We start from the raw sequence: 25,529 nt of genomic DNA on the forward strand, positions 1-25,529 counted from the left end.
GGCGGTCGGATCTGGTCGGCTCCGACGTTCAGCGACGGCGCCGGGGACCGGGGGCCGGTGCGCTTGGGATGGAGAGGGGGTAGGGAGAGAGAGAGAGAGGGAGAGCCGGCGACCGGAGGTCGTAGCCGGCGGTCTGGTCAGCGCCGGCGACCGGATCGGGTCGGCGCCGAAGGTCAGCGACGGCGCCGGGGACTGGGGGCCGGTAAGTTGGGGGTGGAGAGAGGGTAGGGAGAGAGAGAGAGGGGGAGAGAGCCGTTGGGAGAGAAACAACAACATTAAAAAAAGGGTACAGTACTGGTTGCACAAAAGAAGACGAGAAATCTACCAGCAAGCTCATCAGCTATCACATCATCAATGTTGCAGCCTCACTCTTCAAAACACAGAAAAATTTACTGCATTTTTACTTTCCCTTCGGATTAAATTTTTGTCGAATAAATTTTATCCAAAAAGATAGATCTCATCGATCGATCATATTCAAATCCAAATCTGAAGTCGACGCTGAGCCGAGCGAGCGATGACGACGACGACATGAGGCATCTCTTATTTCTTGCCTCACTTACCATGTGGAGTAAGTGTTCCTTATTTTAAACACTTACAAGTTCTCTTCTTCTACTAATGTGGGAGAAAAAGTGAATTTTCTAATTTGAGAGTACATTTTCTAAATTGGTGTCTCCCTTCTCCACCATTTTTTCTTCATTTTACATCTACTTTGAACCCAACAACCCCCCCCCCCCCCCCATGAATGAAAAATGAATATTTTTCATAAAATTTTTACGGACAAGTATGTGATCATCAAGCAAAGACTGATTGCATCTGGATAAATGGCTTTCCCTTTGAACTTTCCGTAGTGAACATGCATCGGATGCACTTGGTCAATCGGTAGATTTGATATCTTTGAATCATCGAGATTTAGTGTACACCTAGATAACACATGTCACACTACCAACGTTTTACCATTTATGGTTCTCACGATTTTGTTCTTTTCAGCCATGAACACGTCCTGATTTCATGAGATCTTAGCGAATAGACCTTTACTAACATTCTCCTTAAAGCGGCTTCCACTTCACCCTCACATAGGTGATTTTTATACATTCAATCCTATAGATTAAACTATTTGGTCAAATCTGCCAAATTTAGATAATCATTAAAAGACTTTTCAACTTAAGTCTTATCCTTGTTTACTAAACATTGTCTACATTATGAGAATGGGTTGGGTAATAGACAATGTTGAACCTGTCAGACACAACTTTGTTTGATCTCCTTGAACCTAGCTCTTGGGATCTCCAATCTGCTAGGTAGAGTTACCGCTATGCTGACTTGTCCTAGACCTTAAACCCATTCCCTTGAATGTCCTTTCCACTCCTTCTCTAGATAGGCCTTTTGTAAGTGGATCCAACATATTATACTTTGACTTAACATAGTCAACAATGATAATTCCACTAGAGAGAAGTTCCCTAACAGTATTATGTATCCATCTTATGTGATGGGATTTACCATTGTACATCATGCTCCCTGCCCTACCTATTACCGCTTGGATATCACAGTGCATACATACTGGTGCCACTGGTTTAGGCCAATAAGGAATATCTTCCAAGAAATTCTAGAGCCATTCTGCTTCTTCACCGGCTTTATCCAATACGATAAATTCAGATTCCATTGTAGAGTGTGCAATACAAGTCTGTTTGGATGATTTACAAGAGACTTCTCCTCCACTAATAGTAGATACATATCTACTTATGGATTTTACTTCATTCGATCTGGTGATCCAATTTGCATCACTATATCCTTCGAGTACCGTATGATATTTATTATAATGCAAGACAGTCTTGAGTGTATTTAAGATACCCCAAAACTCTTTTCATTGTCATCCAATAAGTTTTGTTGGAATTACTCGTGTACCGACTCAATTTACTAATAGCGCATGCTATGTCTGCTTGTGTACAGTTCATTATATACATTAAACATCCCAATACTCTTGCGTACTCCAATTGTGAGTCACTTTTACATTCATTCTTTCGAAGTGTAAAGCTCACATCCAATGGAATCTTGGCAGTACCGAATTCCATATACTTGAATTTGTCAAGTACCTTTTCGATAAAATGAGACTATGACAATGCCAACCCTTGTGGAGTTCTATGGATTCTTATACCTAAGGTCACATCCACAACTCCTAGTTCTTTCATATCAAACTTGCTCTCAAGCATTCATTTCGTTGCATTTATGTCAGAAATGTCTCTACTGATGATCAACCAATCATCCACATATAAACAAACAATGACTTGGTCATTCATAGTGTTTTTAATGTAAACATATTTATCACATTCATTTATCTTGAACCCGTTTGCCAACATGGTTTGGTCAAACTTCGCATACCATTATTTAGGTGCTTGCTTTCGTCTATATAATGACTTAATAAGTTTACACACCTTATTTTCCTTTCCAAAAACCACAAAACCCTCAGGCTGTTCCATGTATATTTCTTCCTCCAATTCTCCATTTTGGAATGCTTTTTTCACATCCATTTGATGGATTTTAAGATCATATACCGCTGCCAAGGCAATTAACATTCGAATCGATGTTATCCTTGTTACTGACAGTATATATCAAAGTAATCAAGGCCTTATTTTTGTTTGAAGTCTTTTACTACAAGTCTTGCCTTGTATTTGTCAATAGTACCATCTGCTTTTATTTTTCTTTTGAAGATCCATTTAGAACCTAACGGTTTATTTCCTGGAGGAAGATCAACCAATTCCCACGTATGGTTTCTTAAGATTGAATCAATCTCACTATTGACTTCCTTTTTTTAAAAGGATGAGTCTAACGACGACATCGCTTCTTTAAATGTTTGAGGCTCATTTTCTAAGAGAAATATTACAAAATCTGATCCAAATGAAGTAGGCGTTCTTTGACATATACTACATCTTGGATTCTCTTTGTTATGTACATTATCACTTGGTTTATCTCGAGGTTATTTAGATACTCCACTAGACTGTTCATGTCTAATTTTATACGGGTAAATGTTTTCAAAGAATTCAGCATTATCTGATTCTATTACCGTATTTACATTTATATCCAGATGATCAAATTTATGAACCAAAAACCAACATGCTTTACTACTTTTAGCATATCCTATGAACACATAATCCACCATCTTAAGTCCTATCTTAACCCTTTTAGGCATTGGAACTTGGACCTTTTCAAGACACCCCCACACTTTGAAATATTTCAAGTTAGGTTTCCTTTCTTTCCATTTTTCATAAGGAATTGATTGAGTCTTACTATGGGGAACTCTATTAAGTATATGATTTACTGTAAGGATAGCCTCCCCCCACAAGTTTTGCGGTAAAACAGAACTTATAAGTAAGACATTCATCATTTCCTTCAAAGTTTGGTTTTTCCTTTCTGCAATTTAATTAGATTGAGGTGAATATGGGGCCATAGTTTGATGGACAATTCCATTCTCTACACATATTTGGCGATAGAAGATTAATATTCTCCGCCCATATCACTTCTTATCATGTTTATCTTTTTCTCTAACTGATTTTCTACTTCAGTTTTGTATTGCCTAAACACATCTATTACTTCATCCTTACTATTTAGCAAGTAAAAATAACAATATCTAGTACAATCATCAATAAAATTTATGAAATACTTTTTCCCACCACGTGATGGTGTTGACTTCATATCACAAATGTCAGTGTGTACTAAGTCTAAAGGATTGGTATTTCTTTCAATGGATTTATAAGTATACTTTGCATACTTTGATTCCACACACGTTTGACACTTTAATTTATTGCTCTCAAAGTTTGGCAAAACTTCTAAGTTAATCAGTTTTCGTAATGTTTTGTAATTAACATGGCCTAAACGTTTATACCACAAATTATAAGACTCAAGCAAACAAAAAGAATTTGAACTTTTATTGATTTCAACATTCATTACATTCATCTTATAAAGGCTCTCGGTGAGATAGCCTTTTCCTAAATACATTTTTCCTTTGCTAATTACAATTTTTTTAGAAACAATTACATATTTGAATCCGTTCTTGTCTAGAAGTGAAATAGAAATCAAGTTCTTACGTAATTTCGGAACATACAAGACATTGTTCAATGTCAAAACCTTTCCTGAAGTCATTTTCAAGAACACTTTTCCTGTTCCTTCCACCTCAACAGTAGCAGAGTTAGCCATGTAGATTATTTCTTCTACTTGAGCCAGAGCGAATGACAAAAACAACTCTTTATTGGCATGCACATGGCAGGTGGCACCAGAATCCATCCACCATTCATGAGGATTCCCCACCAAGTTGCATTCTGAGAACATAGCACACAGATCATCACATTCTTTGTTTGACTCAATCATATTAGCTTGGTTCTTTTTTTTGCCTTTCTTCGGGGTATGACAATCCATGGACTTGTGGCCAATCTTGGCACAGTTGAAGTACTTGCCCATGAATTTCTTCTTGGGTTTATTGCTTCCTTATTCAACTTTCTTCTTTTTCTTAGAATTGTTTTGGTCATCTTCCACAATATGTGCTCTATTAATTGCAGAATTCCCTTTTGACCTTCTCTCGATAGCTTTATTATACTCTCCAATACATATTTGAACTATAAGATCTTCGATAGTCATCTCCTTGCGTTTGTGCTTCAAGTAGTTTTTGAAGTCTTTCCACATAGGTGGTAGCTTCTCAATGATCGCTGCTACTTGAAATGCATCATTCACAATTAAACCTGTAAAACAGTTTATGTGAGTACTAAGAACATTTTTAATTTGTTCAACTAATGTATTTTTCAAAGATATACCTTCTGCTAGGATATCGTGAATGATTACTTGCAATTCCTGCACTTGAGAGACAACCGATTTTCTATCTATCATTTTAAAGTCTAGGAACCTTGCAACAAAGAATTTCTTAATCCTGCATCCTCTATCTTGAATTTCTGTTCTAGTGCCCCCACAATTCTTTTGATGTCTTAGTTCCACTGTAAATATTATAGAGGTAGTCTTGGAGACCACTCAAGATATAATTCCTGCAAAGGAAGTCTGAGTGCTTCCAAGCCTCTACAATTATGAAATGCTCTTTATCTGAGGTTCCCTTGGGCACCTCAGGAGCATCCTCACTAGTGAACCTTTAAAGGCATAGAGTTGTAAGGTAAAAGAACATCTTTTGCTGCCATCGCTTAAAGTCAATGCTCGTAAATTTTTTAGGCTTTTCCGCAGGTGCCATTGGTTGCATAGCATTTGCTCGACTTGTTGAAGCAATGCTAGTTGCGCCCACAGTCGTAGCTGCATCTTGTATTTGACTTTCGTTAGTCATTTTTCTTGTCACCACAAAATAATAAAATTAATATTTTCAGAATTCTATTTATAAAGTTAAGAAACTTTAAACTCTTTTTCTTGTTTCTAGTTAACGATGAAGTTTTTATTACTTTCAATCATCAACCGAATGATCTTTAACTTGTGATGAAGATTTTATGTCTTCAAATCACTATTTAAGTTCAAATGGAGTAGAAAACTTAAAGCTTTAATCTTCAAAAACAAGCAATACAGATTCTGCAAAGTTTATTCCTTAAGATTGTTATCTTATGTAGTTCCAAGTACAAGAATCTGTATAATTGCATCACCAAGATCAACAATAGTTTATGTATAAACAAGAACACCTTTGAAGTTCTTTAACACCTTCAGCATAAGATTGCTTAATAATATATCCAAGAAGTGTGTTAGATTTCAGAAAATAGATGAAACAGAATTTAAGGCCAAGTACCCCAACTTCACGGAGTTTTCTTTAGGAATAATTCCCCTTACAATACCCAAGATTATGGAATCTTCCTCCCAGGATAAAATGGCCTACAATCCAAACAATAGCGGTACCACAAATTATCGAATTCTACGAGCTCACTCAATAGTTTGATTGATCACTTAGAATGTTTTTAAGACAAGAAGAGAGTTTTTATTTCAGAATTTTTTTTATCTAAACCTGTGGATGAAAGTAGGTTTATATAGCCTTCATATGCCTCTTCTGAAAAGTGGCAATGGTTCACTTAAAAGGTGTGATCTTTCCTGAAAAATCATGTCAGTTCATCTAAAGATTGCATCTTTTCTGAATAGATAAACCATTTCATGAATCAGTGTGTTATTTTTTTGAAGGATTGCATCCTTCTGAAGCATCAGTTCAAAAAAGAGACTACTCTTTTCATTATTGATACTATTTTTTTTTTGGGGAAGATGCGACCAAGTTTCAAATTTGTTAGAAAATTATTCTTAGTCTTGTAGGTTAAACTAAAAATATGTGTGCAACTCCAGCATTCACTTCCATTAAGTTACTAATAACAAACAATTCATAACACTACTGATAAAGGATGCTGTTTTTTCAGTGATGCTAACTGCAGCTTGATCTTTTCGTCTTGATATTTTGCTGTCTCTTTAGACTTTTTTGTTGCTGTAAGTTACTAGATTTTTGGAAGCTTTGTAGTGTGTGGTTGTGCTTTAGTTCAGCACAACTTAAGAAGGCATATTCCCAGGTGTTGTGGGATATTTCAGACAACTTGTAATAAATATTTTGCTGTATGTTTATGAATGAATATCACTACCACTTCTCAGATTTTATCTCTTTTTTTTCATGTCTGTTTTTTCTTTCTCTCCTTCAATTAGCATCAAAGCAAGATTGATCTTTAAGAGACTATTTTTTCTGAGAAAAACCAAAGCAAAGATCACCCAACGTACAATCTTTAACTTGTTCAGGCCTCTTTCTGTCCACTTTTCTTTTGTCATGGCTTCCATTAGCTCTTCTCTTTCACCTCTTATCTTTAATGGCGAGAACTACCAAGTGTGGGATGTTAAGATGAAGACATACTTGAAAGGTCTTAGTTTATAGAAGTATGTTGAGGAAGACAATGCTCCAGAACCTTTGAGAGCAAACCCAACTCTTCAGTACATCAGAAATCATGAAGAAGAAATTGCAAAAGGTCAAAAAGCCTTGTCTTTAATTCATGAAGCCATCTCCGAATCAACTTTTACAAGGATAATGACATGTAAAACTGCCAAAGAAGCTTGGGATATGCTGAAGCAAGAATTTCAGGGGAGTGATAGGACAAGACAAATACAAATATTGAATCTATCAAAAAAAATTTGAGATGTTAAGGATAAAAGAGACTGAAAAGATGAAAGATTATATTGATAGGATCATGAAAATTATTAATCAGATTTGATTATTGGGAGAAAAAGTAGAAGAGAGAAGAATTGTTGAGAAGGTAATGGTGAAACTCCCAGAGAAGTTCAAAGCAAAAATCTCCTTAATAGAAGATACTTAGGATATGTTTCATGTCACGTTGAATGAACTATCCAATGCTCTTCAAGCTGTGGAGCAAAGAAAAGCTTTTAGAGAGGAAGAAAGTTTAAATGAAGTTGCTCTTGTGGCTGTTCAAAAGTCTAAAGCTCAGTATAATGGCGAATCAAAAGGGAAATTAAATAGAAGACATGACAAGGAGAAGAAAGAGCAATATAACAACAAAGGGAGATATAGAAGATCAAACTATCCACCTTGTCCCTATTGTAAAAAGACAAATAATACAGAGAATTTTTACTGGTACAGACTTGGAGTTCAATGCAAGGTCTGTAAATAATTTGGTCATGTGGATAAGGTTTGCAAAACAAATCAAGCCTGACCAGCTCAAGCACAGCCAGCTCAAGTTGCTGAAAATGTTAAAGATCATGAAGAGAAATTGTTTGCTGCTTCTATTATTGGAGAAATGCAACATAGCATCTCAAGATCCTGATGTGTATCTTGTTGATAGTGGATATACACATCATATGACAACTAACTTGAACAACTTTGAACATTTGGACAAAAGTTATTTTTCCAAAGTCAGAGTTAGAGATGGTAGACTCTTAGATGCAAAGGGACAGAGAGCAGTTGTTGTTCAAACTCCGTCAGGTATAAAGCTTATTTTTGATGTATTATTTGTTCCTAAAATTAGAAAAAGTCTTCTCAGTGTTGGTTAGTTTCTTGATAATAATTATGCCTTATTATTTAAAGATAAAGCATGTGAAATCATGGATCCAACTGGTATAAAATTGCTCACGGTCAAAATGCTCAATAGAAGCTTTCCTCTTGATTGAAAACATACTGAGATTGGAGCTTATGTCCGCATACAAGATGACAGTTATGTCTGGCATAAAAGACTTGGCCACATCAATTTTAAGTCTTTAAAAATGATGTAAAATAAGGAACTTGTGACAGATTTGCCTTCCATAAATGCAAACTCTAATGTATGTGGAGTTTATCAAATTGGGAAGCTAAGTCAATCACCATTTCTTATGAATCAAGTCTGGCGAGTTACTAAAAAGCTCCAACTAATACACACTGATGTGTGTGGACCTATGAGCACTCCTTCTTATAATGGCAACAAATACGTTCTTTTTATTCATTGATAACCTTACAAGGTTTTGTTGGGTTTATTTTTTGAAGTAAAAATCTGAAGTATTTGCTACGTTTCAAAAATTTAAAGCAACTGTTGAAAACCAATATAGCTCTTTGATAAAAATCTTAAGGTCTGATAATGGGACTGAGTTCACTTCCAATCAATTTAAGGATTTTCTTCAAAAAGAAGGAGTTCATCATCAACTTACTGTTACTTACACACCATAACAAAATGGTGTAAGTGAAAGGAAAAATAGGTCCATTATGAATATGGCTAGGTATTTTCTATTTGAGAAAGGGCTGCCTAAGATGTTATGGGACGAAGCTATCAATACCACTGTCTATCTTCAGAATAGATTACCAATGAGAGACGTTGAAGGAAAGATGCTATATAAAGCATGGATTAGATCCAATACATCAGTCTCACATCTTAAAGTGTTCGGTTGCATATGTTACTCTTACATTCCCAAAGTTAAAAGGGATAAACTTGATCAAAGAGCCGATGTTGGAATATTTGTAGGCTATAGTAGCACTTCTAAAGGCTATAGGATTTCAAATCCTATTTCACAACAAATACATGTGAGTCGAAGCGTTAAGTTTGATGAGAATGCTATGTGGGACTGGAAGAATATGGCTATTTCTCCTTTACAGATTACTAATCAAGAACAAGGTGTTCAAGAAGAAGAATCAATTCCAAGTGAAGAAGATTTTGATGATTTTGCAGTAAGAGGTACCAGATTAATTGATATATAGAAAATGCAATATTGCTATATTGGAGCCAACAAGTGTAGACAATGCATTACAAATTCCAGAATGGAGGGCTTCCATGGAGGAGGAGATCAATGTGATTAATAAGAATGATATGTGGGTACTTTTACCTAGACCCCACGACAGGCAGATTCTTGGAACTGGATGGGTGTTCAAGACTAAGTTGAACTCGGACGGCACACTCAACAAGTACAAAATGAGGTTGGTCGTAAAAGGGTACGCCCAACAATATGGAATTGATTTTCTTGAAACCTTTTCACTAGTTGCAAGGTTTGATACCATCAGATTACTTCTTACACTTGCAGTACACCAAGGGTGGCAAGCATTTTAACTGGACATAAAGTCTGCTTTTTTTAATGGGTTTCTTGAAGACAAAATTTATGTAGAGCAGCCTGAAGGTTTTAGAGTATCTGGTGATCAGGTATACTTGTTGAGAAAAGCACTTTATGGCTTGAAGCAGGCACCTACGGCCTGGTATGCACGAACTAATAGTTACTTACTGAATTTGGGGTTCAATAGAAGCTGCAATAAAGCAACCTTGTATACCAGACCTCAAATGGATGAATTTCTCGTCGTTTCCCTTTATGTCAATGATCTGTTGGAGAAGTCTATCATAGACTTTAAAGAGTAATTGAAGAAGGTTTTTGACATGAATGATCTGGGAAAGATGACTTATTTATTGGGAATGGAGGTTAGTCAATCTTCTCAAGGTATTTTTATTTCTTAGAAGAAATATGCTGTCAAAATATTAAAGAAGTTTTGTCTTGACAAATGTAAATCAGTAAGTATGCTTGCAGTTCAAGGAGAGAAACTAACGAAAAAGGATGAATCTGGTTTGGGTGATGCTTCACTTTTTAGAAGTTTACTTGGTTCTATATTGTACCTAGTTGCCACGAGGCCTAATATTATGTACATAAAAAGTGTATTGTTAAGGTTATCCATTCAACAACTGAAATTCACATCAAAGCAGCAAAAAGAATTTTGAGGTATATTAGGGGCACCATTGATTATGACCTGTTTAATAAAAGAACCACAACTATAAAATTGTTGGGGTTCATTGATAGTGACTGGGCTGGGTCACAAGATGACATGAAAAGCACTTCCGGATATTGCTTCAAGTGCTGTTAATCAAGCTTTATGGTTAAGAAAAAGTTTGAGCGACTTGGCATTTCAGCCAAGTAAAGCAACAGAAATCCTTTGTGATAACAAGTCTGCAGTTGCAATGGTAAAGAATCCAGTCTTTCATGGAAAGACTAAACAGATTAAAATCAAATATCATTCCATTCGAGAAGCTAAAAGGGAGAATAAAGTTCAGATTCTGCATTGTTGTGATGAAGATCAGCTAGCTGATTTTTTTACAAAAGCATTACAGAAATAGAGATTTGAGCTTCTTAGAGCTAAGCTTGGAGTAACCAGCAGCACTTGCATCAAGGAGGAGTGATGAAGGATGCTGTTTTTTTAGTGATGCTAACTGCAACTTGGGTTTTTAGTCTTGATATTTTGCTGTCTCTGTAGACTTTTTTGTTACTGTAAGTTACTAGATTTTTAGAAGCTTTGTTGTGGTTTAGTTCAGCATAACTTAAGGAGACATGTTCCCAAGTTTTGTGGGATATTTCAGACCACTTGTAATATATATTTTGTTGTATGTTGTATCAATGAATATCACTGCCACTTCTCAGATTTTCTCTCCTTTTTTTCATGTCTGTTTTTTTCTTTCTCTCCTTCAACTATGATTCATCAGTAAATGAATAAACTTCTTATGTAGTTATTCATCAATTGTTATGCCATGAACATGAGAACAAAAATACTAATATCAATCTGACTTAAGTAGGAAAACAGATTTGACGAGGAAAATATAGTATCTGAATAATGAAGACTTGAGAAAAATGAAGACATCAAGATTTCTCCGGTAGAAGTGCTGTAAAACCTCATTGTAGTTGGTGTTCTTAATGGAGACTGTGACATTTGACACTAAATTTTCTTTGTTGCGATTTTCTCAATCTTTGTTTTGTGATCAATAAAGAAGGCTGTAAAGAGTGTAGATTTAGGTAGAGAAATTTTGGGGCTCATAAGACTAATTACTTACATATGATTGCACATGAACTATTGGGACGAGCTTGTGTATTGAGAATTGGTCGCATCTCAGGAGTACATATGGATACTTGAGGTGCAAGTCTCGCAAGATGACTACCTCCACATCTGTCCCAAAGTGCCACATCACGCGACAAGTCCCAGGCGAGTCTCATACATGATCCCCAGACTAATATGTTATACAAGGTGTAATATCGTATGTTTATCCACTATTGTTTTCATGTTCAATAGTAAAGTCAACTTATAGATTCTTGCTCTGGAAAAAGAAGAAAGAACTTCCCACCCCTTTTCAAAAAATATATAAAAAAATGAGTACGGAACCAAACTATGCCACCAAACTAAAAAAAGTACTAAAGTATGCCATATATTTTAAGAAGTATCAAACTATGCTTAACTCACATTTTTTGTGAGTTGTGCACAAATTTTTTAACGACAGACTATAAACGTCGTCAGATTTTTTGGAAAGTGCATAACTCACAAAAATTGTGAGTTATCCATTCTTTTTTTTAACATAACTCACAATTTTTGTGAGTTATGCATTTTAATTTAATATAACTCACAAAAATTGTGAGTTATCCATTCTTATTTTAACATAATTCGCAGTTTTTGTGAGTTATCCATTTTTATTTTAACATAACTCACAAAAATTGTGAGTTATTCATTTTAACATTAAACAATGAAAAATGTTTCCAATCTTCTATTTAACATATAACTCATAAAAGTATATAACTCACCTTTTTTTGCAGTGATCTTATCATACCAACTTTTTTCCATGAGAATTAATGTAAAATATAAGCTTTTTAAATGTATAATGTAACCTTATACATATTATAAGGATGTCATGAAGACTAATATCTAATGTATAAACTTTGTAATGTATGATGTAAATATCTAAAGTATAATGTGACCATAAAACCAACAACGTATAAAAGTAATATCTAATGTAAATTTTATAATGTATAATGTAAATATCTAAAGTATAATGTGACCACAAAACCAACAAAAGCTTATGTGCTGGAAAGGCGGAATTGGATGAGAGATTTTGAATTAACGAATGTACAAACTTGAATAGAAATCCGAGGCTGAGACTGGTTTTTAATTTTTTTTCTGATGTTTACCTTATTAGTATCGGAAGCAAAGCCCGCAGGTCAATATATCATGTATCGCGGGGGGGGTTAGTCTAGGGGGGGGGGGGGGGGGGGGGGGGGGGGATTTGAGAACTACATATGCAACAAAGAAAAAATTTAAATAATTTTTTATTTAAATGAAGAAAGTGGTGAAGTTAATTACTTGATCAGTTGATGCTTGATAAGTGAAAGGAATTTGAAACCCCCAAATCACGTTATCAAGGTTTTAGGCAAAAATATGGAGCAAAATTTGGAGTAAAACATGGTGGTTTGGCATGTATAAGGGATAGGAGACAAAAAGTAAAAAATGTAGGGATTTAAGTAATTGCAATGGAATTTTTGTAATTTCTTTTCCAATATGAAATTTTATATAATAAGGTAAAATTATCTTTTGTGTGTGTGTGTGTATATATATATATATAAATTTTTTCTTAAAAAAAAAAAAGATACTCAACAATTATAAAAAGAAACAAATTAATGTCTATTGACACTTTTCCTGCCATATGGTTAAAATAAGGAAAAATTATCGGGCTTAGAAAATATAAGCACTTAATAAATCTATCTAAGCTTCACTTAATTATAATTTATAGCATAATATAACTATATTGCCTCTTTGTTAATTACAATCATAGCATAACATAACTATATTGCCCCCTTGTTAACTATATGTTCCTTGTATTTTTTTAATAATTCAATAAAAAAAGTTGACATGGTAAGGTCACTGTCAAAAAGGTGAATTATATACTTTTATGAGTTATATGTTAAATAGAAGACCGGAAACATTTTTCATTGTCAATGTTAAAATGAATAGCTCACAATTTTTATGAGTTATGTAAAAATAAAAATGGATAATTCACAAAAATAGTGAGTTATGTTAAAATAAGAATGGATAACTCAATTTTTGCGAGTTATGTTAAAATAAAATGCATAACTCACAATTTTTGTGAGTTATGTTAAAATAAAATGCACAACTCATAAAAATTGTGAGTTATGTTAAAATAAAAATGAACAACTTACCATTTTTGTGAGTTATGCATTTTTCAAAAAATCTGACGACGTTTATAGTCTGCCGTTAAAAATTTGAGCATAACTCACAAAAAATGTGAGTTAAGCATAGTTTGGTACTTTTTTAAATATATGGCATATTTTTTAGTTTGCTGACATAGTTTGGTTCCGGACTCTAAAAAATTAAAGTGCGTGAATTTCACACGCTGGTGACCTGGAAAATGCTCAATAAGAGAAAGACAACTCATTTTGCTCACAAATAATCCGATCAAAAAGTAAAAAACTTTGCCAAAAATATTATTTTTAGATTCTCCAAAAAATATGGCCTTCTTCTCCAAAAAAAAAAAAAAAAAAAAACTCCATTCCCTTAAAAACAAAAAGCCTCCATTACCTCTGTCATATCTTCTTCCACTTTAAATTCTAAATTTGACCCAATTCTTTGTTGATTTTGGGCATCCAAAATCAGAACTTAAATTTAGTCTTTTATCTGTTTCCACCATCAAAGCTTACCTTCACTCCATTTTTCCACCAAATAAACACCCAACAACCATTAGAGAAAGAAAAAGAGTACCAATATAATATACAATGATATACAATAACAAGCAATAATAACAAAGAAGAGACCCACGCGATTCTATTTTTTCCGGCAAAAATTTTGCCAGAAAACGCTATTCCAACACAACTAGCCACCCTCCAACACCACTAAACCACCACCAAAACACCCGCAATGGCTTATACCTTATTTTTCGGCGAGCTACCGGAGAAACTCATCTCACCGGCCAACTTCGAACCACTATCCAGTTCACCAAAAAACAATTATTTTTCTCAAATTTCACATACCACATCATCAATTTTCACTGACCAACAACAATTTTTGATGTTGAATTTTTGCACTAAAACTCAGATTTTGATTTAATTTGATGTTTTAGGAAATTTACCTTCAACTGATAAAGAGTGAAAACATAAAAAAATAAAACAAATAAGAGTAAATTATGGCTTGTCACTCTCCTGGTGGAGAGTGTATTGCACATGCCATATCAGCAATTGTGTTTAATTGACACATTTTATGAAGGATTAAGGGCTTCAATAGATACATAACCTAATTAAGGTGCCAATACGAAAAAATTCAATGCAAGTCGATGTCTTTTGCCTTCTTTTGCTTTGCCTATGGGATGACAGTTATGACATTCCTCTTCTTCTTTTTTTATTTTGTCATTTTAATTTTTGTTCCTAAATTATTTGTTCATCATGGGTAAATGCTTCCCACTACGTATTGGCCTAGCCTTTATTTGGAGTTTGGTATCATCTTAGTGTCTAACCAGTAAGGATGCCACTTAGCTACTATAAAAACCAAAGCTCCCTACTTTAAATATGAAACAAAAGTTTTAGTTCTATCCTCCTCTTCTCTAATTTTAGTTGGTTGCAAAAGGAAATGAGAATCTTTGGAAATTTGGGGCAATGGCCTCTACTTGCATTTGCTTTGGCAATTTGCTTTGTAGCTAGCAGTGTTGTTGCTGATTACTCTTATGGCTATACTTCTCTGTGACCTTCTTACAACTATAAGAAGTACTACAAATCATCATCTCTATCGAAATATCATGTACCTACTCCATACTACAAGAAGTCGGAGAAACATGCTGAACATTCTCCATCACACTATTACAAGTCACTGGTGCCTTCGAAGCATGACTATTACAAGTCACCTACTCCTTCAAAGCACTACTACAGGTCACCTGTTGTAGGGAAGTATTACAAATCACCTGTTCCTGCAAAGAACTACTACAAGGCTCCTGTCCCTTCAAAGAAGTACTATAAGGCCCCTACACCTTCGAAGTACTACAAGGCTCCCACACTTTCAAAGAAGTATTACAAGGCCCCTGCTCCTTCAAAGAACTATTACAAGTCGCCTAGTCCTTCAAAGTACCTCTACAAATCTACATCACCTGCAAAATACTATAAGTCACCTGCTCCATCGACACACTACTACTACAAGTCACCATCCCCAACAAAATATTACAAATCACCTTCTCCTTCTAAATACTATAAATCTCCGTCCCCACCAAAATATTACAAGTCACCAGTTTATTACAAGTCTCCACCACCTCTAAAATACTATGAACAAGCACCTTCATACTACAATTCACCACCACCGCCGCCAAAATACTACGATGAGTCACCATCTTCTTACAATTCTTCACCACCTCTACCATAGTACAAAGAATCAACTCCTTCCTATAAATGACCTCTACCTCCACCATACTACGAAGAATCTACCCCTTCCTATAAATCCTCTCCCCCTCCACCAAAATACTACAATTTACCTTTTCTACCAACAATTGTAAAAGTACCACCATACTACTCACCTCCACCACCAACGGAATATTACAAGCAAACTCCAACCTACACCTCACCTCCACCACCTACGATGTACGAGCAATCCACCACCTATGCTTCACCTCCACCCCCACCAACCTACTACTAATAGTTACTAATTCTATCATTTCCACAATTTCCATGAATTTAACTCCTTTTACTCCTGTTTCGAGCATCTTTATTTTCTCAGCCAAATTTTATGTATGCTTCAAGAAGGTTTTGCTTGTTTTATGTGTTCCTTTATTTAAATAATTTGTAATATGCATTGTTTGAGATTTTAGTACGATCCTCGAGATCTCTCTCAATTTGGCTCATTGTATGAAGATTCTTTTTGGTGTAACTTCTTGAGAGTTTCACTTTGTGTAATACTACGAGCTTTGTTTGCTCTTATTGGTTGAGTTCTTTCATTGTTCCATAAGAAATTTACTTTCTGGACATCTATGGCAAAGTCAAATATGAAGAGAAATCACCTCTTATTGCAGGTATCTGGTAATTGTACTCATCAACTTATGAGAAAGTAACATTATATAAAATAAACAGGATAAGAAAGAAATAAAGAGGCATTTGAACTTTCTGCAAATGCATCATTTCAGCGATTCTTTTTCCAACATAGAGAAGAGGAAAAGATGAGCTGAGGGTCTGGAAACGACCTTTCTACCTTCACAAGGTAGGGAAAAGGTCTGCCAATGCACCACCCACTCCGAACATTATGGCTTCCACTAAGTTGATAATAAATTAACAAACAATTCACGACACTACGATTCACCAGTTAAAGCGTAACCTTCTTATGTTGTTATCTGCAAGATGTTACCCCCTTACATCTAACTGTTAAGTTTCATAGCCCATGAATACTAAAAGGCCGCTCGGTACACTAAAACTCCCCCTATACGCGTAAAATACCCCATGAACATAACCAGGAACCTACTTATATCAATCTGACTTAAGTAGGAAAATAGATTATCAATCTGACTTAAGTCGGAAAACAGATTCGACGAGGAAAATATAGAGTCTGAGTAAATTAAACTCCTCTAAAAGAAGATATAGTCTGAGTAACGAAGACTTGATAGAAATGCTGTAAAACCTCTATGTAGTTGGCGTTCTTAACGGAGAATATGTGACATTTGGCTTCCACTAAGTTAATAATAAATTAACAAACGATTCACAACACTATGATACATTAGTAAAAGCGTAAACTTCTTATGTTGTTATTCATAAGTTATTATGCCATGAACATGAAAAGGAAAATACTGATATAATTCTGACTTAAATGGGAAAACAGATTTGACTAGGAAAATATAGTCTGAATAATGAAGACTTGAGAAAAAATAACACATCAAGATTTCTCTGATAGAAGTTCTTTGAAACCTCACTATAGTTGGCGTTCTCAGCGGAAAAATATGTGACATTTGACTAATTTTCTTGGTTACAATTTTTTGAACTTCTATTTTTGACCAATAAAGAGGGCTGTAAAGAGTGTAGGTTTAGGTAGAGATTTTTGGGGTCCATAAGGCTTATTACATATGATTGCACATGAACTATTGGGACGAGCTTGTATGTTGGGCATTGGGCGCATCTCAGGTGTACATATGGACACTTGAGGTGTAAGTCTCGCGAGATAACTACCTCTATGCATGTCCCAAAGTACTACATCACGCGATAAGTTCCAGGGAAGTCTCAAGTTTGCCTCTCATACGTGATCCTCAGACTGATTTCTTAAATAAGTGTAATCTAGTATGTTTTTCCACTATTTTTCGCGCGTAGTTTTTAACTTCATGTTCAATAGCAAAGTCAATTTATAGATTAAACTCCTCTAAAAGAAGATATAGTTTGAATAATGAAGACTTGACAAAATTAAGACATCAGGAGTTTTTTGATAGAAGTGCTGTGAAACCTCTATGTGGTTAGCGTTCGTAATGGAGAATATGTGACATTTGGATCTAATTTCTTAGTTGCAATTTTCTCAATCTTTGTTTTGTTATCAATAAAGGGGGTTTTAAAGAGTCAAAGTTCAAATAAATAAAGATTTTTTGGGGTTCATAAGACTTATTACATACGATTGCACATGAACTATTGCGATGAGCTCATGTGTTGGGCATTGGGCGCATCTCAGGTGTGCACACACACACTTTATGTGTTAAGTCTCACGAGACTGCTACCTCCACATCTGTGCCAAAGACCTCATCTCTAGATGAGTGCCTGATGAGTCTCATTTTTGTCTTTCATGTGTGATCCTCAGACCAATATGATATATAAGGTGTAGTCTGGTGTGTTTATCCACTAATTTTTTCCTTGTAGTTTTTTAACTTCATGTTCAGTAGTAAAGTCAACTAATAGATTCTTTCTCTGAAACAAGAAGAAAAAACTTCCTTTGCCAATGGGATGGTAGTTGTGGCATAATTGTTGTTCCTAAATTATTTATTCATCATGAGAAAAAGTTTTTACAGGAAAAATTCATGAACAAATGCTACCCGCAAAGTACTGACCTAGTTTTCATTTGGACTTTGCTATCATCTTAGTGGCTAACCATGAAGCCATTACATTAATTTCAAGATTGATGTCACTTTGCTACTATAAAAACCAAAGCTCCAAACTTAAATATGAAACACAAGTTTTAGTTCTCTTCTCCAAGATTAGTTGGTTGTAAAAGCAAATGAAAAGCTTTGGAAATTTGGGGCAATGGCCTCTACTTGCATTTGCTTTGGCAATTTGTTTTGTAGCCAGCACTGTTGTTGCTGATTACTCTTCTGGATATACTTCTCATTCACCTTCTTATAACTTTAAGAAAAACTACAAATCACCATCTCCATCGAAATATCATGTACCCACTCCATACTACAAGAAACCGAAGAAACATGCTGAACATTCTCCATCACACTATTACAAGTCACCGGTGCCTTCGAAGCACAACTATTACAAGACACCGGTAGTAGTGAAGTAATACAAATCACCTGTTCCTTTAAAGAAGTACTACAAGGCCCCGGTACATTCAAAGAAGTACTATAAGTCGCCTTCTCCTTCAAAGAACTATTACAATTCACCTACTCCTTTAAAGCACTACTACAAGTCACCATCACCTGCAAAGTACTACAAATCTCCATCGCCTGCAAAATAGTACAAGTCACCCGCTCCATCGACTCACTATTACTACAAGTCACCAGCTTCTTACGAATCTCCACCACCTCCACCATACTACAAGGAATCTACCCCTACCTACAAATCCCCTCCCCCTCCACCATACTACGAAGAATTTACCCCTTCGTATAAATCCCCTCACCCTCCACCATACTACGAATAATCTACCCCTTCGTATAAATCCCCTCCCCCCCATACTATAACGAATCTACACCTTCCTATAAATCCCCTCCCCCTCCACTAAAATACTACAATTTACCTTCTCTACCAACGACTATAAAAGTACCATCATACTGATACGAGTACAATCGTGATTGTGGACCAATACGTAAAGAACTCGTGCTCAGGTGGCTGCCCAATTAATGTAACAAGCTTTGAAGTGTAGAGAACAAGTCCCAACACTCTAAAGCCATCCATATGGACACTCCAAGGCCACCCCTTTGCCATGGCTCATTAAGGGCATTTTAGTCATTTTGTAATAAGTTGTAACTTAGGCTATAAATAGAACATATTAGGTCATTTTCTCATAACTTTGAGGATATATTTGAGAACTCTAGAGAGAGAGTCTTGCAAGGTGGATTCCTTGTAAACAAGTGTGGAATCACTTATGTTGGTAGCTAGTTTGAGACGTTGATTGCTTGGGAATCCTGTTCCCTTAGGTCACGTAAGAGATAGCTTTATGTTGTGTGTGGTATTAAAGGTCCAATAGTGGAATAAGCTCTTGGGTTGTTAAATATTTGTCTTGTTTTAATCTTGTAACCAATTCTATATTGTTATTGTGAAGCCGTGTATGTGTTGTTGTTCTTCACATTGTTATTGTTCATTTTGCTCTTCATAAATTGTTGTTAACATTAGTTTGGATTGCTGTTTTGGTGCCAAAGACACGACTAATTCTTGTATTCTTGTTGTTGGTAGCGAATCCGAGAGTGGTCTCGGATCCTTAAGATGTGTACTGATTTGGTGTATGTTTTTGTGTCTTCCTTGTCGATCTTGTATCACATACTACTCGCCCCCACCACCAATGGAATATTACAAGCAAACTCCAACCTACACCTCACCTCGACCACCTGAGAAGTACAAGCAATCCGCCACCTATGCTTCACCTCTACCCCCGCCAACCTACTATTAATAGTTATTAACTCTATCATTTCCACAATTTCCATGAATTCTAACTCCTTTTACTCCTATTTCGAGTATCTCTATCTCCTTAGCCAAAATTTAATGTATGCTTTAAGAAGGTTTTGCTTGTCTTGTATGTCCTTTCTTTTAATAATTTGTAATATGTGTTGTTTGAGATTTTAATCCGATCCTCGAGATCTCCCTTAGTTTGGCTCATTGTATAAAGATTCTTTCTGGTGTAACCTATTTAAGAGTTCCACTTAGTGTAATACTATCTTCTTCTTTATCGAACATTGTTTGCTCTTATTGGTTGAGTTCTTTCATTGTTCCATAAGCATTCACTTTCTGGACATCTATAGAAAACTCAAATATGAAGACAAATCACCTTTGAGTATAGTCTCGGATAACTGTACTCATCAACTTTTGAGAAAGTATAGTTAGATAAAATAAACTTATGTAAATGCATCATTTATAAAGTTATTTTCTAACATAGAGAAGCCAATGTTTATCAATATTTTTCTCTTCAAAGACCACTCTTTTCACGGTTCAGTTTCAAATCCAAGCAGAGACAAAAGTGCCACATCACACGACAAGTACCAGGCGAGTCTCAAGTTTGCCTCTCATACGTGATCCTGAGAATGATATGTTATATAAGTGTAATCTGGTATGTCTATTCACTGTTTTTCCCGTGTAGTTTTTTTACTTCATGTTCAATAGTCATGGATAAATGCTTCCCACTAAGTATTGACCTGGTCTCAATTTGGACTTTGCTATCATCATAGTGGCTAACATGAAGCCATTACATGGTTGTTAAGAAGAATGTGAATTTGTAGTATAAAACAAGACTTCCCTACTCTACTATGTAACACAAGTCTTAGTTCTATCCTCCTCTTTTCCAAGTTTAGTTGGTTACAAAAACAATTGAGAAGCTTTGAAAATTTAGGGCAATGGCCTCTACTTGCATTTGCTTTGGCAGTTTGCTTTATAGCTAGCACTGTTGTTGCTGGTTATTCTTATGGCTATACTTCTCCCTCACCTTCTTACAACTCTGAGAAGTATTACAAATCACCATCTCCATCTAAATATCATGTACCCACTCCATACTATAAGAAATTGGAGAAACATACTGAACACTCTCTATCACACTATTACAAGTCACCAGTGCCTTCGAAGCATGACTTTTACAACTCACCTTCTCCTTCAGAGCACTACTACAAATCGCTAGTAGCAGTGAAGTATTACAAATAACCCGCTCCTTCAAAGAAGTACTACAAGGCCCCCGTTCCTTCAATGTACTACTACAAGTCACCTACTCCTTCAAAACACTACTAGAAGTCGCCATCGCCTGCAAATTATTACAAATCTCCATCACCTGCAAAATACTACAAATTGCCTGCTCCATTGACGCACTATCACTACAAGTCACCATCACCATCAAAATATTACAAATCACCCACTCTTTCAAAATACTATAAGTCGTCAACACCATTAAAATATTATAAGTCGCCAGTTTATTACAAGTCTCCACCAGCAGCAACAACTTATTATGAGAAATCACCTTCGTACTACAAGTCCCCTCCACCTCCAAAATACTAAGAGCAAGCACCATCTTCTTACAAATTTCCACCACCTCTACCAAAATATTATGAGCAACCATCTTCATAAATGTTAAGTCCTTAGCTTTGATGATATGATAAATTGCATGCTGGGACCTTTACCTGAAGATTGTGTGATGAAAAAAGTTGCTACTTATTAGGGAAAATATTGAGCTTATCTGTCACTATCACAGTCAACCCTACAGCTGTATGAAGGTACAAAATATTGGTGAAAAGCTATTGCAACTTTTTGTCTCAGCCAATGGGATTGTGTCTAGGTTTTCTTATGTCATACTATATATTACTCATGCTCTTCAACAAGAAAACTATTCTTCCATATACTTACAACAAATTATCTCTCCTGAAGCTTGAATCAAAGACTCCTTTTGCAATAGAGAACTGATAGCTCATCAAGTTGTATTTTATTTCTTTGTTGTATTTGAGTCTTTGTAGTGTTCTTAAACGTTTACCTACTATTACTTGTATGATTATTAGTAGATGATGTGGTGTAAAGCATATTTCTTTGTAATCATCTAGAGTTAAGTAATTTTCAAGCTAGAGTTATCTTGTCATCCAGTTAGAGTTAGCTGGAGGGTGTACCAGTAGAGTTACTGCTAGTGTCTCTGTGTAATGGAGTTGTTACTATGAGACAAAGGTTTAGGAGTTTAATCCTTAGAGTTTGGAGTCTGTATTCAAGTTGCTTAGATGTAGTGGAGCTTTAGAAATCCTGGAGGCAAGTTGTGGTTTTTCTCCCTTGAGCAAGGAGTTTCCACGTAAAAATTGCTTTGTATGCTTTTTTACTTTCTCCACACACTTTATTGTTTAGATTTCTCCTAGTTCTTACTGTTTGAGTTTGTTTGGGAACAAGTCCCAAAAGTTGAGGAGCAACCCACTGCATTCTTTAATTGGTATTAGAGTAAGGTCTTCCTGGAAAAGGGTAACACCTTGGAGGGATCTTAAATATGACTACTCTTCCTAATCATGAAGAGGGCCAGTCAACTACCAAACCCCCCAGATTTAATAAAGAAATACGATGGATGGTGAAAAATCAGGATGCATGACTTTATAATGGCTGAGGATTCAGAGCTTTTGGATATTATTGAAGATGGCCCCTTCATTCCCACAAGGGTAGTAAAAGTTGATGATGTGACCTCACAATTTCCCAAGACATGAAAGGAATATGATAATGTTGATAGGAAAATGATTGAGAAGAACTCCAAGGCAAAGAAGCTGCTTGTTTGTGGCATTGGTCCTGATGAGCACAACATGATATCTGCTTGTGAAACTGCCAAAGAGATCTAGGACTTCCTTCAAACAGCCTATGAAGGAACCAGTTAGGTGAAGGAATCAAAGATTGACATGCTAACTACACAGTATGAGACTTTTACTATGAGGGAAGGTGAGTCTATTTAGGAGATGTACACGACACTATAATAACTAATGAGCTACATTGTTTGGTGTGAGGATATTCAAGCTTCTAAATAGGTTTGAAAGATATTAAGCATTCTTCCCAAGAAGTGGGACACTAAATTTGATGCCATAACTGAAGCCAAGAATTTGAAGATATTGACTATGAATGAGCTCATTAAAATCTCAAAATATATGAGATACTGAAGAAGCTAGGTCAGTGTAAAGATGAACCGAAGATCAAAAATAACCTGGTCCTGAAGGCAACCAGTGATTGTAAAAGTTTTGATGATGAGGAAACTACCTACATTGTCAAGTGAGTTATCAACGCATTGAAGAAGTTAGGAGTCATTCCTAGAAGAGGAGAGTCTAGCAGACATATCAGAGATGAAAAAAGGAATGCCACATGCCACAAATATGGAAATCCTGGTTATTTCATCAAATACTATCCATTGCATAAAGTATAATACAAAGAATATGTCAGGCAAAATAGTGAGAAGAGAAGAGGCTGGGACCAGGTCCCAAAGAAGTACAGCAGAAAGGCTAAAGCTGATAAGGTTGCAATAAAAGTCATAGCTACTCTGGAGAATTCTCGTGGTGATATTGATGAGTTTGAGCCACATGAAGATGTCTCTATAATGGTGGTATAAGATGATAATCAAGTGTTTGACTCTCATTTTACATAAATCAGATGATGACAAAAATGACAAGGTAACCTTCTTGGACATCAAAAAACCCTTAAAAATTATTATCTTAAAGAGTTAAAATCCCTTGCTGCTATTATCATAGACAGTGTTAATGATCTCACTAGAGATAAGGAGTGTTTGAAACAAAATTTTAAAAAATATGAAGTGGAGATGGCTGAACTAAGTGTGCTAGTTACTGAACTTCAGGCAACCAACAAATATCTGTCTCTTGAAAATGACTCCCTAAATGTAGAACTTAGGGAAGTGTTTAAATCTAACTTGAGCTAGAAGAGATACTGACTAATGCTAATGTAGAACTCACCACCTCACTTGAGAAGAGTACTGAGCTTTGAGAGAGACCTGGTACAATTGAAGACTGAGCTTGAAAAGGATTTAAAATAGACCACCTCATCTCATGTACTAACAAGCCTTTATAGTTAGGGGTCTAGCAGTAGAAGAGGGATTGGGTACCACAGGGTTTATTCTTTCTACAATCCCTTCAGCAAATATGTGTCTATTAAGGATAATCTATTATGTACTCATTATGGGGAAAATGGCCACACAAGGGAGTCATGTCCTTCCAGAACTGCAGTTTTAAGGGGGATGAAAAGACTTTATTTCCAAGAGAGAAAAATGAAAACTTACCCGGATAAAGAAGAACTTGATTTTTCCTTTATCATACTAGAAATTCAATCTAAAGTGGGTTCCTAAAACTAATCACTAGATGCTATTGTAGGGCAGGGCTAGAGGAAGCAACCACCACTGGATCATGGATAATGGTTGTTTGAAGCATATGACTGGAAGAATTAAAGACTTCTTCTCGCTCAAGGCCCATGAAGGAGGCAGTGTCTCCTTTGGTGATCGAAACAAAAGATACATTGTAGGAATTGGCAGGATTGAGAACAGTCTGAGTGAAGCTATTGATGATGTCTATTTTGTGGATGGACTAAAGTTCAGTTTACTGAGTGTTGCTCAATTCTGTGATAAAGGAAATGAAGTCAGGTTCAAGTCAGACAAGTGCACTGTCATCAGCCTCAAAGATGATAAAGAAATATTGACAACCTGGAGAAATAAGAACATGTATATTGCTGATCTGGGAACTTGTAAGCCAAGAGACATGTCGTGTCTCAGTTTACAAGAAGATGCTACTTATGTATGGCATGGAAGGCTTAGTCATGTTAGTTGCTCTTTGCTAAATAAGTTAGTAAAATGGGATCTGGTTTGAGGGCTGCCAAAAGTTAAGATTACCAGTTTTAAAGTGTGCACTACACGTGTTAAAGAAAAATAGAGAAAATCCCTATTCAAGCCTAAAAAGAAAGTGAGTACATCCAAGCCCTTCAATTCTTTCACATAGACCTATGTGAACCAGTAAAGCTTGCCAACGAAGGAGGAAACAAATATATTTTGGTCATTGCTGATGACTTTTCCAGATTTACTCGGACCTTTTTTTTGAAATCAAAATATGAAATATTTCATGTGTTTGAGGCTTTTACTAGATAAGTGCAAGTGAAGTATGACGAGAAGATTACTTCTATCAGGTTTGATCATGGAAAAAAAAATTAAAAATGCTAGGTTCAATTAATTCTGCAATGAGTTGGGGATCAGTCATAATTTTCATCTCCCATAACACCACAACAAAATAGTATTGTGGAGAGGAAAAATGGAACCCTTGTTAATAGTATTGTGGAGAGGAAAAATGGAACCCTTGGAAGAACCAGGTTAATATATGCAGGGATAGCTCATAACTTCTGGGTAGAGGCAATTAACACACCTTGCTAGATGACCAATGTTGACACCTAATTTTTCCCTTCATGAC

The 25,529-nt window shown here is 35.7% G+C and overlaps 4 pseudogenes; all 4 read left to right on the plus strand.

The window, feature by feature from the left end:
• The first annotated feature begins 14,717 nt into the window (after nt 1-14,717).
• LOC107862001 lies at nt 14,718-15,960 on the plus strand (annotated as a pseudogene).
• Nucleotides 15,961-16,214: 254 nt separating this feature from the next.
• LOC124885289 lies at nt 16,215-20,035 on the plus strand (annotated as a pseudogene).
• A 793-nt stretch (nt 20,036-20,828) lies between these two features.
• Nucleotides 20,829-21,690, plus strand: LOC107861992 (annotated as a pseudogene).
• Nucleotides 21,691-24,482: 2,792 nt separating this feature from the next.
• The window catches only part of LOC107861984, a 32,426-nt pseudogene continuing 31,379 nt past the window's right edge, over nt 24,483-25,529 (plus strand).

Source organism: Capsicum annuum, chromosome 1 (assembly GCF_002878395.1).
Source record: "Capsicum annuum cultivar UCD-10X-F1 chromosome 1, UCD10Xv1.1, whole genome shotgun sequence".
Lineage (NCBI taxonomy): Eukaryota > Viridiplantae > Streptophyta > Magnoliopsida > Solanales > Solanaceae > Capsicum > Capsicum annuum.